The 15561-nt window shown below is 43.4% G+C and overlaps 1 long non-coding RNA gene and 1 pseudogene across 6 annotated transcripts; one reads left to right on the top strand and one right to left on the bottom strand.

Annotated features, from left to right (window-relative positions):
• Positions 1-1473: 1473 nt before the first annotated feature.
• LOC147582433 (uncharacterized) lies at positions 1474-15478 on the bottom strand. Of its 6 annotated transcripts, none has more exons than XR_015249099.1 (4): positions 10786-15478; positions 4413-4640; positions 2755-2923; positions 1474-1741 (listed from the first exon to the last, which is right to left on the bottom strand). It is a non-coding gene; the product is annotated as an uncharacterized LOC147582433 (long non-coding RNA). The 6 variants fall into 6 exon arrangements; XR_015249103.1 differs by having other exon boundaries at positions 2755-4640; positions 10786-11127; positions 11533-15478; XR_015249101.1 differs by having other exon boundaries at positions 2755-4640; positions 10786-11616; positions 11699-15478.
• On the top strand, positions 6839-8187 carry LOC112869681 (adaptin ear-binding coat-associated protein 1 pseudogene; annotated as a pseudogene).
• Positions 15479-15561: the final 83 nt, after the last annotated feature.

Raw genomic sequence — 15561 nt, 5'->3', positions numbered from 1 at the left:
GGGGGGGATACAGGGTTGTGGTGTGGGCACACAGCAGTGAGCACACAGTGTTGGGGGTGTGGGTTGGGGGTGTGTGTACACAGGATTGGGGTATGAGTACACAGGGTTGGGATGTGGGCACATAGGGTTGGGTGTGGGTACATAGTGTGGGGGTGTGGGTACACAGGGTTTGGGTGGGGGCACACAGGGCTGGGGTGTGGGCACACAGGGTTGGAGTTTTAGCACACAGGAGGGGGGAGGAAGAGGAGCATGCTGAAATCTCCAGTGCTTAGGCATCTCTAGACACCAAGTGTTGGGCCTGGTGACACATACACCTTCCCTTATTTAACTCTCAATAGTCCTGCCAGGTAAGGATTTTCATCCCCAGATGAAATCTTGCAGATATGGAAACTGAGCCTCAGAGAGTGTAATAGTAGCCCATGGACTCATAGATGTAGGAGGAAGAGCCGGGGTTGGAAGCTCCATTAAAAAATGAACTCCACCCCTCTTCTTACTCAGGCCCTATTGTAGATTTACTGAAGGTCTTCAGACCCATATTTCAGGGTTTACCTTCTCTTTCAGATAGGAATTTTATCTTCTGGTATAAAGTCCTCCCTCTATTTCCAGCTCACTGAGGTTTCCCCCAATGGAAAAGCCACACATGTAGCAGACATATGGGCATATATTTTGGAGACCATGTCTGAGCCATAATATTAACCCTACATCCTAGTTTCTTTCCACAATCCATGGAATCAAAGACTAGCAAGACTAGGATAACAGATTCAGCTTGGTTTGTCTGACACTTTCCTGATTTTAGCTCTGAAAGAACAACAAGCCAGGGGACCCCTCCATCTTGGGCACATCAGGATACCCTGGCCCAGAAGGTACAGTGTCCAGCCTCATGGAGTCTCTAGCACATCAGAAATTAGACAAAAGCACAAGCAGAAAAGTGCAAGGCCCCATAAAAAAAGCACAAAGGGAAGGAGGGTTTCAGTAAGAAAAAAATCATATGTGTTTGGAGGACTGACTCATTTCACAAATGATCGTTGCTTGTCTCGGAGGGCCCAGGCCCTAGCTTAGGCCCTGTGTGTTAAAGAAACACTTCATGGAGAAAATGGCCTCAGAAGGACAGTGAAGGGAAAGGGTAGGGGTGGGATTTGGAACAGCAGAACAAGGGTGTATATGAGGCAGAGGGAAGAAGCTGTAAAAATAAAGACCTAACTGGTGGAAGAATGCAGTTTCCCTTGTACACAGTAAGTTTGGGGAGGAAAAGGTTTGGGCCATTCTAGGGAGAGACATAAATATCAGCAAATGTGTCTGAGCGCAAAGGAATGGGAAATGGGACTTTGTGCAAGAACGGAGTGATCGGACTCAGAGTGGATGGTAGCAGAGGGGCTAAGGCCCGTTGGGCTGTTACCACCAAGCGTTCTACTGAAACCCTTTGGTTTCCACCCACCCAGGTTTTGTTTAAATCATTTGGATATTTAGTTCAGATATTTTAGTTTTTGTTTTTCACTTCATGCAGGACTTAGAGGCTGAGGTTCGCCCTGGGTTAGTGAGGGGACAGGAAGGTATGGGCAGATAGCTTTCCCTCCAGGATGCACAAAGGGGACAGGTTTGCAGGCTGAGGATCTTTCCAGATAAAAGAAATGGGGAGAGAACTGCCCTGGCAGCAGAGTGCTGTCCTGCTTGTGTCCAGTGTCCACCGAGAGTTCCCTGGAGCACTTGACTGTTGCTCTGTCCAGCTCTAATGCCACCTTCGCTGTCAACCAATGCACATTCTTATTTACATTTTTTTGGCTTAAAACAAAAAACGTTATTCCAAGAGTTCTTATTTACTTCGAGAGCCTTTCTGCCTTGTTGTAGAAAAACAGCCATTCAATTGCTGTGTGTGAACAAAGGGACAGGCAGGGTGGACTGTGGGGCACACGCCCAAAGTGTCCCCACTGCCACTGGCTGCCACGATGCCCACTGTCTCAGAGCTGCAGGGTTTCCTACTCTACCTAATTCTCAGGTGACTCCCTCTTTTCTCCATGTTAGGAGGCAGATTCCTCAGCAAATGTGATGCAAGCATAGTCAATTGGTAGAACCCAGTTTATATCCAGAACTCTAACAGCAATGGATACTGAGAAATAAGGTTTGGGGCTTTCCAATCTGTGCAATTAGGAGGGCGAAAAGGAGGGGCGCCTGAGTGGCTCAGTCGGTTAAACATCCCACTTGATTTTGGCTCAGGTCATGATCTCACGGTTGGTGAGATAGAGCCCCAAGACAGGCTCTGTGCTGACAGCACAGGGCCTGCTTGGGATTCTCTCTTTCCCTTTCTCTCTGCCCCTCCCCTGCTTGCTCTCTTTCTCTGTCTCTCTCAAAATAAATATAAACATGAGAAAAAAATTAAATAAAAAGGAGGGCAAAAGGGATCTTAAGAGAGCCTATCCAAGAATGTACCACAAGGTTTCTAAGTCTTTACCAACCGGTAAAGCTATATTTGGTCTTCCAATTGACTATGATGTGTTTGTGCCATAAAATAGAACACAAGGTAAGGGAGGTGTGAGTGAGAGGCATCCCCTCCCCTAACTGTGCCCAAGCCTGGGTCATTCAGCCACGGCTAGGAAGCTGACTCTGCAAGAACATGGCAGTCCCTCATGAACCACATGAACAGAGTGGGGCTGGAGGACTTTCCTGCCAAAGGGACAGGTGCTGGGTGTCAGATCCCAAAGAATCTACTGTATAGGAGTCCTCCTTACCCACAGTTTCACTTTCTGCAGTTTCAATTACCTGCAGTCATCTGTGGTCCAGAAGCAGGTGATCCTCCTTTATCAGCAGGTCAGAAGTAGCCTAACAGTATGTCACAGTGCCTATGTCTTTCACTTCACTTCATCTCATCACGTGGGCCTGTTATCATCTCACAGCATCACAAGAAGAAGCGTGAGTACCATACCATAAGCTATTTTGAGAGAGAGAAAGACCACATTCATATGAATTTCATTATAGTATATTACTATAGTTGTCTTATTTTATTATTGTTGTTATTAATATCCTACTGTGCTTAATTGATAAATTAAACTTTATCATAGGTATGTTATATATAGGAAAAAACAGTATATACAGGGCCTGGTACTATCTGCAGTTCAGGCCTCCACTGGGGGTCTTGGAATATGTACCCCATGGGTAAGGGATAACTACTCTACTTGTTTTCCAGCACTGCTTTGGAATTTTTTCCCTTTTCTTTCCTTTATTTCATTGAAAAAAAAAAAGTAATTTCAGATGAACTTAGGGAGGGAAGAGAAGTAAATGTAAGAGTTCAGTTCATCTCGAACTAGAGTTTTTGATTCCTACTGAGGTTGACTTTTTTGTAGCTAATATGAAACAATTGGAGTTTTTGTGAATTGCTATTCATAGTTATGCTTATATCAGTGTGTTTCTCTTTTTTCTTATTTATGCATAAGAATTATTTATCATGTATTGTAAATATTTTTCTGTATTTGTCATTTGTTATTCAATTTTGTCAGTGACCTTTCCTTCTTTTCCAGGAGGTCCAGTGCACGTGTGTGCATGCATGCTTTAATGAGGTCAAATTTATCCATATTTTCCTTTAAGGTTTTAGTTTTGTTGCCAGTCTCAGAAACACTTTAACCACCACCAGGTTTAAGTACACCTATATTTCCATCTAGTTCTAAAAGCCGTCTGACTTGAATTTAGTATATGGTGTAAGACAAGGATTTAACTTTATTATTGTTCCCCTGTGTTACATCACCATTTGTCAAATTATGTATCCTCTATCCACTAGTTTGAAATGCTGCTTTTATCACATCCCAAATGTTCCTGTGTGCTGAGTCTGTGCTCAGCCAACCATCCTGACAGCACGTCACACACGCAGTTACCTTTTGCTACCATCTGCTCTGCCCTCAAACCACTCTGCTCTGCATTTTGTTCCTACCATGTCACAAACATTTCTCTGGCAAAACTCATCATCAGACTCCTGATAGCCGAAGTCTGTGGATGCTTTTCAGGGCTTTTCTTGACGGGCCTGTTACCTTTGACATTGTTGAAAATTCCTTCCTTCCTGAAGTCCCTCGTCTCGAAGTGGTTTTGTTTGCCTGTTTGTTTTGGTATATTTTGGGACTTCTGATCATTAGGTATCTGCATCTTCATCTTTGCTAAATAATGACACAGTGTTTTCCAGAAGGAATGTGGTAAGCATACCCCCACCAGCAGTGTGCAATGGTCTAATGGGATTATTCAAGGACAAGCATTGGTAGAGCTGGTATGGTCCAGATCTCTTGTCCCATGGCATTTGCTCAGTTCCCCCTTTGCACATTCACCCCACAAATCTCTGTCTTGTGAACTTGAGTCCTGCTGCTGGCCTAAGCCAGCCCCATGACCATCCCCACTCTCCCCACAACACAAACCAACTGTCAGCTTTAAAGGGTCACCTTCCTAAAACCGCATTTTTGCATTTTGTTCTCTGTTCCAAAATCACCAGAGGATTTCCAGGGCAGTCAAATGAAGTCTGAGCTCCTTGGATTGGCACCCAAGGCCTTTCCTTGCCAAACTTCCTTGTTCTTCCTAACACTTATTTTCCCCCACTCTCTACAGGGGAGCACTTGAATCCAGGCAAGGAGATCCATCCTGGTCTGGGATTGTAAACCAGGACAGCCACTCTGCAAGAACAATGTGGAGATAGTTAATAAGGATGAAAATACACATACCAAATTAATGAAGTTTTGGGGTGATAGGGGGGGTTCATGGGGTCTGTAGCCAACAGCCAAGAAAGAATTCTTGAAGATGTCTTTGGTGCAAAAATGGTGATTTTGTTAAGGCATGGGGACAGACCCATGGGCAGAAAGGGCTGCACTGGGGGTGTGATGGGTAACTCATTATATACCCTCAGGTTGGGAGGGGGTGAGGGATGAAGTCTCTAAGGTATTTTGGGAACAAGGTTTCCAGGACCTTGAGGGGCTAGCTGTTGCCAGGGAAACACCACTTATTACTGTTTAATAAAACCTCAGTCATGAGACCCTTCATATGCACATCAGGAGGCTATAAGCTTGGAGCATGATTGCCAGCATATATTTTGGGGCAGTTGAGATAAAGGAAGTAGATTTACAGGATCCCTGAGGTTGGGATAATGTAAAGCTAAGATTCTCTTTTACCCCTAGCAAAGTGTCATCCTGAGGTAGCTGAGCTCCTAGAGGGAGGTGACTCTGCAGGTTTCAAGGACCTGTCAGTGGGCTGTAGGCAGTAAAGAAATTCAATTTTTCATTTGCCTTAGTTTCCCACATTACCATGGCAAGCACTTAAACCCCTTTGCTTTGTTCTTGGGTAGCCAGGAGTGTCCAAGCAATATCCCACATATTTTCCTGGGGTGGGGGGTGCTGTTAGCCTGTATTTTGCCCTCCGCTTGCCCTACACTCCCTCATCAAAATGACTAAGCAATTTCACTTTTGTATATGTGTACCAGGCCAAGTAAACAAGGATATTTACATTGCGTAGTTTATAGGTGCTCAAACTTGGAATCAACCCAGATGTCCATCAAGAGTAGAATGGATAAGTACGTTCCAGCCTCTGCACCCCAAGTCATTCTATATCCCCACTGACCTAGTGTCAGGGGGGATGTTTCTTTTTCAGAAAACATGTCTTCATTTAAAACAGGAGCCCAAGGGCACTTGGGTGACTCAGTCAGTTGAGTGTCCAACTTTGGCTCAGGTCATAATCCCACATTCATGAGTTCGAGCCCTGCATCTGGCTCACTGATGTCATCGTACAGCCTGCTTCAAACCCTCTGTCCCCCTTTCTCTCTGCCCCTACCCCACTCAGGTTCTCTCAAAACTACATAAAAAAAACAAAAACAGGAGTCCAACTACCTACTTTATAAAATAGTTAGGATTTTTTCCCACTGAAAAATGAATTTCCTATATCATTGTGTAAATATATAGGAAAACTCTAACAAGTTGTGGTCAACTACTTGTGTTTTATCATTGTATTAAGCGTCTAAGTGCTCTTTTTCTTTTTTAATCCATTTTAAAAAGTTAATTTACAGTAAAATCCATTCTCTTCTGGCAGTCTGTTCCATGAGTGTTAACAAATATTTACAGCATTTTTTTTAACAAAGGAGTGTCCATATGGGTCTAAAGTAATTTATCTTAGATTTTGTCCACTGAGACTTTGGAAAACAAAGTTTGATTTCACAATTTGGTAGGCAAGCTGTATTTACTCCACAAGTTCACAAAACTTGAGTTTCACCTATTGGTCCTTGCTCAATTGTTTGCATAGGTTCTCACTATCTTCTAGAACAGCCAGTCCTGGGCTAGCTCTTTCCATTAAGATTAGAAGGGAAAACAGGCCTGGCTTTCAACTCTCTACAGAAACTTGACAAGCCATTGCTGCAGGTTAAGGACCCAGCCAAGGGTCTTCTAAACCAGGTGTTCTCAGCTGCTAAGTACCTAGGTGATCTAAGACTCCAGGAGAGGGTCTTCCATATCTGAGCTACCTTGTCATCCAGAAAGTGTCAAGATTTGATAACCTAGTGAACACTTGTCCTCTCACTTCTCCAAGAAAGGCAGGGAAACTTGGACCCTCAGTAGTCATACAGTTTTCACAGTACATTAAATCAACTAAGCTAACTGTTTAACCATAAGTCTACCATTCCATTTGTTTTGATATGATGCAAAAAAAAAGTTTTTAAATTTTTCATTGATTGAAACCTAGAAATACCTGCATGTCATCCCATCAAGAGACCAACTACTACCTCACCAATATTTTACCCCTCCCTACCCCAGTTGTTTTGACATTGTTTCTTCAACTGATGACTTCAAAAATGGGATGCTAAGCCTCCCAAGGCCATGGGATGCTGGCTTTGATGACCAGCCCCTCTGGTGGGGTAGGAATTAACATATCTTACAAGTTTCCAGGTGGTGCTGGTGCTGGTGGCCAGAGAATCATACTTTGAGAATCACAGCTGTGATTTATAGGAAAAGCTAACAATTTATAGGAAATGTGAAAGGCAAAGGAACCTATTAACACCATGAGAATGTATTTTAAATTCAAACTCTGAGAAATAGTTCCTTTGACAAATAAATTATATGGAAAAATCAAGTAATAAAGAACCTAGAGAGGCACCTGGGTGGCTCAGTCAGTTGAGCATCTGACTCTTGATTTCAGCTCAGGTCATGATCTCACGGTTTTGTGGGTTGGAGCCTGGTGTCAGGCTCTGCACTCACAGTGTGGAGCCTGCTTGAGATTCCCTCTCTCCCTCTCTCTCTCTCTCTCTCTGTCTCTCTCTCTGCCCCTCCCCTGCTCACACTCTGTCTCTCTCAAAATAAATAAACAAACTTAAAAAAAAAAAAAAAGAAATTAAGAACCGAGAGATTAAAAGAGATTTAACAGGCATGGAGAGCAGGGCCAATATAGCAGCAAGGTGGAAATACAAGACTTGACCTGTGTATGAAGCTAGATGTCAACATCTACCAGATTTTGCCCAGGGCCTCCTACAGCAGGTACAGGCTGGAATTTGGGCCAGCCTGCTTAGACTGGGCACCTCCAAATCACTTCAAAATGAAAGGTTGCCTATCAACTCAAGTATAAAATATCACAGGAGCTCCTTGCTTGGGGACCAACAAAAAACAATATCTTACCATTGATGAGGAGATAGGGGCAGATTCCAGCTTCTACTGTGTTCCGGGACTACACTGGGCATAGTGCTTTCATTGACATTTACTTCATAGATCAGGGTGATGCCTTTGACTTTAACATCCTTCTGCAAAATCACCTCAAGTAGGTAAAGCAAGTATCTAAGATGTCCAAAGAATCTCAAGAACTAGACATTCATCCCAAATTACATCTGGGCTTCAAGGAAGGACAGATCACCAAGTTGAGTAATAGTAACATTGCAACCAAGAGATGATATGTTTCTAAGCCCAGGACTACTAAACTTAGGCACTGGGAGTTTAAGTTTACTCCTAGCCCCACCTGGAGGCAAAGTCACTATTTCCCCCTCCATCCTCAGAGGTTGCCACAAGCAGTCATGTTGCCCCCACCACCCATTCCAAATCTAACCATGGAGGCAGTGACATAGATATCCTAGGCTTCTCCCATTCTTGTCATAACACCAGCTCCAGTCTCTGAGAAATGACTTGGGGAGACTTTGGCACTGCTTCCAGCTCTGTTCCGAACCTGGCACCACAGCCATCCAACTAAGTCCAGGACTGAATAGCCTTGGCAGAACACCAAGAACAGACTTGAAGAATAAAAATGACCTTGAGAAGATAGGATAGAAAACCCCGTGTTTGATGAAGAAAATGGCGGAGGTACAGAGAAGACTTTTTCTAAAGAATTGCAATATATAATGCATTTGTTTGGTGGATGATCAGAATACTTTTTTTTAATGTTTATTTATTTTTGAGAGAGAGAGAATCCCAAGCAGGTTCCACACTGTCAGTGCCAAGACCCATACGGGGCTCCATCTCACAAACTGTGAGATCACGACCAGAGCCAAAGTCAAGAGTCAGACACTCAACCAACTGAGCCACCCAGGTACCCCGGATGATTGGAATACTTACACTAAGACAGTGCATATTCTTGAAGACATTGCCATAGAGTTCATTCTGAAACGACGCATAAGGGAATGTCAAATGAAAGACAAGGTAAGTACAAGTTGAGGATTCATCTTTTTGATTTGAAAGGACCCAGGGAAGTTTGCTAAGGTTACTCGTGATTACTGTGAATGAAAATTTGAAACGAGCTGAAAAATAATTTGACGAAGCCTACTATGGATCTTGACACTTTTTGTAATTTATGAAGCTTCAGTATCTTGTGTGGAAACCATATATAATAACTGAATATTTTCTACAGTAAGATCTGTGTAATTGAAAGATGGAGAAACAAAATTTTCATGTCTTCAATTTTAGAGTGATATTTGAGATTTTAATTGCCTGCTTTGATAATACCATACTTGAATTACTCATTGGGTTTTAATGACCACACAAAAGTTAAATTATCTTGCAAACCACACAGTTCCTTCTGACTTTTGACTATCTAAATGATGAAGTAGTACTTATATTAGATGGCTTTGTGCCATTGTAAGCTATACTATAGCTATTTGTTTTTATTTTTTAAGTGATTTATTTTTGATAGAGGAAGCACGAGCAGGGGAGGGACAGAGAGAGAGGGGGACAGAGGATCTGAAGCAGGCTCTGTGCTGACAGCAGAGACCCCACGTGGGGCTCAAACTCACAAACCTTGAGATCATGACCTGAGCTGAAATCAGACACTTAACTGACTGAGCCCCTACTATAACTATTTAATGTTATCATATATTATATATAAATATGTAACTATTTAACCACCTGCCCCTACTATAGCTATTTAATATGTGAAATCTAAATGTCACCTTTACCCTGTAATACCTGAACCCAAGTTCCTAGCAACAGTAATCTAACAGATTATTAAGGATACTAAATGGTTTAATCACTATAATGTACACCCGCAACTAATATCTAACTGGGATTTAAATAAAAAATTTAACAAAAGATAGTAAACTGGTTTGTGTTTCTCTTAAGTAGATGATATGGGAATATAGTCTTTTGTACTACTGTTTATCTGCCTTAAAAGATAATTTTCTTCAGGGACACCTGGGTGGCTCAGTTGGTTGAGCATCTAATGCACTGGGTGTAGAGCCTGCTTGGGATTCTCTCTCCCCCTCCCTGACTCACACACATGCTCGCTCACTCTCTCTCTCTCTCTCTCTCTCAAAATAAATAAACTTTCAAAAAAAAAAAAAGATAATTGCCTTCCATGTCCTTTTCTTTAGATAGCAAGTGATTTTGGGGAGAAACTAAATTTCACGTGAATGCTTGTGTTGGAAGGCTTTTTTGACTTAAAAGCTCTGGGGCTTAGACAATAATATTTGTCAAGTTGTAGAACTCATTTTCCTGGATCAGATTAAAGCTTCTAAAATACATGTTTTTAGCAGTAGTTGGAATGGAATTGCTTAAAACGCTGATGCCAGAATAAGCATTTGGGGTAGTGTTTTATTAACATATTTGTTAGCACTTGTTGATTGTGAAAATGTGTACTTGATTAAAATCAAATATCGTTTATGGAAACCACTTCCTCAACTTCCTGTAGTTCAGGATATACATATTTTGTGTGTGTTTAGGTATTAAATTATTATTACACTCAAAATAAGGATTGAAATTACATTTAAAGAGATCAGTGAATATCACTATTTGTGAAATTGAGCATTTTGTGTGTTTATAAACAGTATAAATCAATAATTGGTAAATTCTACTTTCTTAACCTATTAATACTAGGAATAAAATATGAAAAATTAAACAAACAAAAAAAGGACTCATGACTCTGGGGACACAAATCTTTAAATTGGAAACCCTTCTCTGTCCCAGAACTAAAACTACTGGACAGTCTTTTTCTTAACTTTACCATTGCAAGCTGGTTTATGTAATTTGATATCATACTTGTTATGTTACTTGCTATGTATCTGCTGTCTCCTGCTCACTAACAAGGCGAGAATAGTGGGACTTACCATACCTGTGGTTTACTGTGAACGGCTCAGCAGCCCAGGGAGAAGTGACTCGAATGCCTATAAAATTCTCCACCTTCTAAATTCAAATTTTTTCAGTCATCTCAGACCCTCATATACCTCTTTGTGAAGTCCTATTTAGCAATTTCAGGAGACAAAAAATCTCTGCATTTCTTTCTCCCCTAAGCCAATTCTCTGAAAGTGGATAGAATGACCTGAGTGCTTATAAATCCAGAATTTGGGCAGGGATAGGGATGGAGAAAGTTAACCTTTCTTGGCACTGCTCTGTATCCTTCTTTATCCTGCTGCATCCGCTGCATCCGGTGCTGACCGCAGCTCCATCACCTTCTTGTACATTCAGATGTCCCTTCCTATGGTAAAAGGTGGCATCAATGGCATCTCCACTGTCCTCTGTCGGTTGAAAAGCACAACATCTTTGGCCAGTAGGTATGGCTTGTTTGAAGGAAGTTCAAGGGGCTTCTCAGTTATATTCTACGGAAGTGTTTGTTTTCTTGTAGCTCCACCCTGTCGTCGCACGTGAAGCAAAGCTTCACTTGGTATTGGCCCCATTGTTCAATCAAAAGTCATGGGTTTGGAGTTTCTAACCTAACCTGTGGAGCAGAGAGTTCGAAGGCACTCAGCTCATGATCAATACCCACGTTGCCATACTGCCTGGGTATCTGGTCCCTTTCTGTAAACATTTTTTGGTGAATCTTGCAGTTCTTCAGTAGAAATATGTTACAGCATCATTTATAAAGTTGAAGGGCCATAGCTCCAGCGAATTGACAGGCTTCCCAAAGCGAAGGCTCTACTACCCAACACCTAGAGAACCTCAAAAGCAGGTTGCCGTCCCACCACTTTTCCTTCCCTCTGCCCCCTTTCCGTGTACAGTGCTGTGAGGAGGTTGTTCCTTCTCAGATGAATGGGGCCCATCAATTTGGTTAATTAAAGGACAATCTGAAGATTGTCTGTTAGGGTGAGGGTGGGGTTGGAAGATATAATTTCTTAGCACTTACTTGGATGCCCTTATGGACTAAATGTGTTCCTCAAAATCCATGCTGATATCTAATCCTTAATGTGACAGTATTTGGAGGTAGGGTCTGTGGGAGGTGATTAGGTCATGAGTGTGGAGCATCATGAATAGGACTAGTGCCCTCCTAAGAGGCCACAGAGTTTACTTACTTTCTGCCATGTAAGGGTCTGAGAAGTCAGCTGCCTGCAACCAGAAGAGCACCTTCTCCAGAACCTCATTCTGCTGGCACCCTGATCTCAGACTCCCAGCCTCCAGAACTGAGAGAGATCAATGTTTGTTGCCAATAAACCATCCCATCCGTGGTATTTTGCTCCAGCAGCCCAGGTGAAGACCGAGGCTAGCAATCTGAATGGAGGAAATCCTTATATTTAGTTTCAATGTCTATTCTCTCTTGACTCTGCTTCTTTATCTCTTCCTAACTTTGGGTCCATTTTGTTTTCATTGTACTCCCCTTCCGGCAGCTCTATGCTTGCAGAGCCATGGCAGGACATCTTTAAATTAACATTTTAAATAGAAAACAGGGGCACCTAGTTCGCTAAGTCAGTTGGGCATTCGGTTTTTGATTTCGTCTCAGGTCATGATCTTGCGGTTCATGAGATGGGAGCCCCATGCTGGGCTCTGCGCTAACAGTGCGGAGCCTGCTTGGGCTTCTGTCCCTCTCTTCCTCTCTCTTCCTGCCCCTCCCCCACTCACACATGCACGCTCGCTCTTTCACTCTCTCAAAAGAAAAAAAGAGAAAAAAGCCTAAAAGGAAACTCTCCACAATCATTAGTGACTAAGTACTGGGAACCTATGTTCTCACTCTTCCTCCATGTTATGTTGTTTGTGTTCTCAAGATGATAATACGTGTATAAATTGCTGACACATTAAAAATAAAGTTTAAAGTATATACATATAAAGCATATATTGGTGCAATAATGGTAATTTAGAATAAGGGACTCAAGAGACAACTATTTGTAGTGTGCTGTCTTTCCCTTGAAACTTACCCAAATATACATGCTGTAAAACAAAACATTTAGGATACAATCAGGGAAATTTGAACACTGGATATTTGATGAAGTACAGTTTTGGGGCACGATAATGGTATTGTAGTTTCTTTTTTTAAAAGAACTATCTTTTAGGGATACTAAAATACTTTGAAATGAAATGGTAAGATGATGCCCGAGGTTTGCTTCAAAACAATCTGGGGGGAAAGAAGAGTGAACGAGTGTAGAGGAAATAAGAATGGTCATGAAATGGTAAATACAGGCAAATGGAGATTCATTATACCCTATGCTCTTCATTTGAATGTTAAAATTTCCCATAATAAAAAGTAACAAAACAAAACACAGAGTGACAGACATATATTTACTCCGACACCAGTTATTTAAACAAGACGAGTCCAGGTCTCACTCCCAAACTCCCCACGCTTCCGGAGAGGAATGGAAGCCAAACGTCCCAGGCCACCCCTTTGAGCACCTCAGCAGTAACGGCCATCTGTCCCTGGGAGCAGCAGTGCCAGTCTCAGCTTGCACATGTGGTAAAGATGAAAGAAGCCTGGATGAATGACATGTTTCTCAACATACATATTGGAGAGAACTACATGGATCACAACACCCACAGGAAGGTAGGAGGAACCCTCACCCTCAGGTCCCATGTTCTCCAGGTGCCCTGGGCCTACTTGACAGGGGTAAAGGTATTCCATCCTCTGAAGCTGCCCCAGTTGGGCACCTGGAGCTGTGGAGCACACGTGCTCTTGGTTCACTTTCAGCTCCAAGGCTGGGTAGGGCACAGTCGGCTCTGGGGCCTTGCACGGTTCCTAGGATTAGCCAGCAGAGACTCAAGTCTCCGTACTGCCTCCATTCCTGCTCCCCACTGTGGGGTAGCACAGAAAATGGGAACCAAGCGAGCAAATTCAAATTGGGGTGGGGAGGGAGAATGCCACAAACCTTTGATTCTCCTTCAGTCTTGGCCTGCTAAGAGTAGGAGGAAACAGTACCCGGACGGCAGAAAGTAAGATGGTAACAGACCATGAAAACAAGCTAAAAGCTGAGCGCCAAGGACTGCCTATCCCTTGGGACCCAAAATATGATTATTTGTGTCATAAATGTATGTCTTAGGAACATGGCTACTTGTATTTCATTTATTCAGTTTCAGCCTCTCCCAAATATCCTTTTTTATTGAGTACCTGTGTCAAACATGGTATCTCATTTAATCTTCCCCTAGAAATTACCTGTGGAAGGAATACCACCTGAGGAAGGTGCTATTAGCCTCAGTACAGATACAGAAACTGAAAACAAGAGCTTAAGCAACTTGCCCAAATTCACACAGCTTATAAGAGGAAGAGCTGGGATATGAGCCTTATTACTTCACAAAGCTGCTATATTGGGGAAATTGATGTTGACCCTAGGAATCTGCCCAAGAAAACCCCAAAAAGAGAGGGGTTCCTAGGTGACAAAATTGAGACTGTTTATACCCTGCCCCTGCCAATCGCCAGCCAGTCTGCCTGGTTCTCATGGCACAACTGGGAGTTGAGTGGATGCATCAAAGGAGGTTCTTCCCATGCTGTGCTCCATCCTTGGTACAGGGTGCCTCACTAGGCTTCTCTACCCCATCATCACATCCCAGTTTCCAGAAACCTCTTGGGCCCCATGAGGAGCTCCCATTACCATCTGTAGTGATGCTTGCATCAGCTTCCACGATTGAACACTGGGACACAGCGCACACACGCTGCTCTCTCCCCTTTCTTGCCACCATGCCCCAGTTTCTGCTCCCTCTATCCCACCAAGACTGCTCTGGTCAGCTCATCAGGCATCTGAGAATCAGGTGCTACTTTCCAGAATGCAGCCCACAAGACCTCTGAGCTGTATCAGAGCCTGCTGACTACCTCTCCTCCTTGGCCTTGTGACACTTCTTCTGGGGACCTTTCTCCAATGGATGCTCCCTTGAGCTCCACTGCAGGCTCTGTAACACTCAGGACTGCCCCGGGCTCTTGCCTCCCCCTGCCCTGGACACTCTCTTCGGGTGACTTGAGGCCTCACCTGATTTCCAGGCCTTCAGTTGCTTGCTCTGCCTTGGCCAAGTCCTTTGGGCCAGTGCCTTTCTGCTCACCTCACTACTTCAGGACTTGGATGGCTGCAGGGCATGGGATCCGGCTTTCCTGGTGGCCAAGTAATGCAATCCCAGCAAGTGAGGGAGGGAAAACTTGGAGCAACAAAAGAACACAGGAGGAAGAGGAGGTGAATCTGCTCTCCATCCTTCCATCAATCCCAATGGAATGTTCCAGCTGGGCACAGTGTTTCTCAACAGTCTATCCAGAGACAGTACACACAGGCAAGGGGTTAGCTGTGTCTTTGTGAAGCAGCGGCCAACTCCTAAAAACATACCTCATTTCTTTTTCTTCCCTGCCTAGCTTCCCTCAATCCTCTTCCTCCATCTCAGTGCTTGGAGATTGCAGCTGCCTTAAGCACTAGCACTTCAGCTTTGCCTCCGGCTCAATTTTCTGAGGAACCTGAACTAAGACACTACACCTCATCCAAATCTCCAACCACCAATGACACAGCTCGTTCCCCTACCTGTATCTCCAACCTAGACTTCCCTAAACTCCAGACCCAGCTGGCTCCAACTGCCAATGGCCATCTGCACTCGGGCATTCTCACAAGCACCTCAAACTCATTTTCAAAATGAAACTCACAGTTCTCGTCCCCAAACATGTACTCTTCTCCTGTGTTTGGGGGGATGAAGAAATAAAAGACATCTTGTTGGAACTCTCAGTTTGTCTAAAGTGAGCGACAGATGGGTTAACTAACGATTACAATGGAAAGAGAGGCTTCCTGGCATAAAGCAGTGTTGCAGGTGTGTGTGCTGGGGAAGAGAAGAAAGCCTGCCGTGCACCAGGCACGGCGCTAGAAGCCCATGTGCATTATCTCATTTAGCCTTCACAGCAACCCTGTAAGGTATCATTCTTTCCATGCTGTGATTCAGAAACAGACTAAAGATTAGAGACCTTGCCAAGTAACAAAACAACTAAATC

This window comes from Puma concolor, chromosome A3 (genome assembly GCF_028749965.1).
Source record: "Puma concolor isolate L17-30 chromosome A3, mPumCon1.1.hap2, whole genome shotgun sequence".
Lineage (NCBI taxonomy): Eukaryota > Metazoa > Chordata > Mammalia > Carnivora > Felidae > Puma > Puma concolor.
The sequence above is the reverse complement of the archived record's forward strand: the minus strand, read 5'-3'. Positions and strand labels throughout refer to the sequence as shown.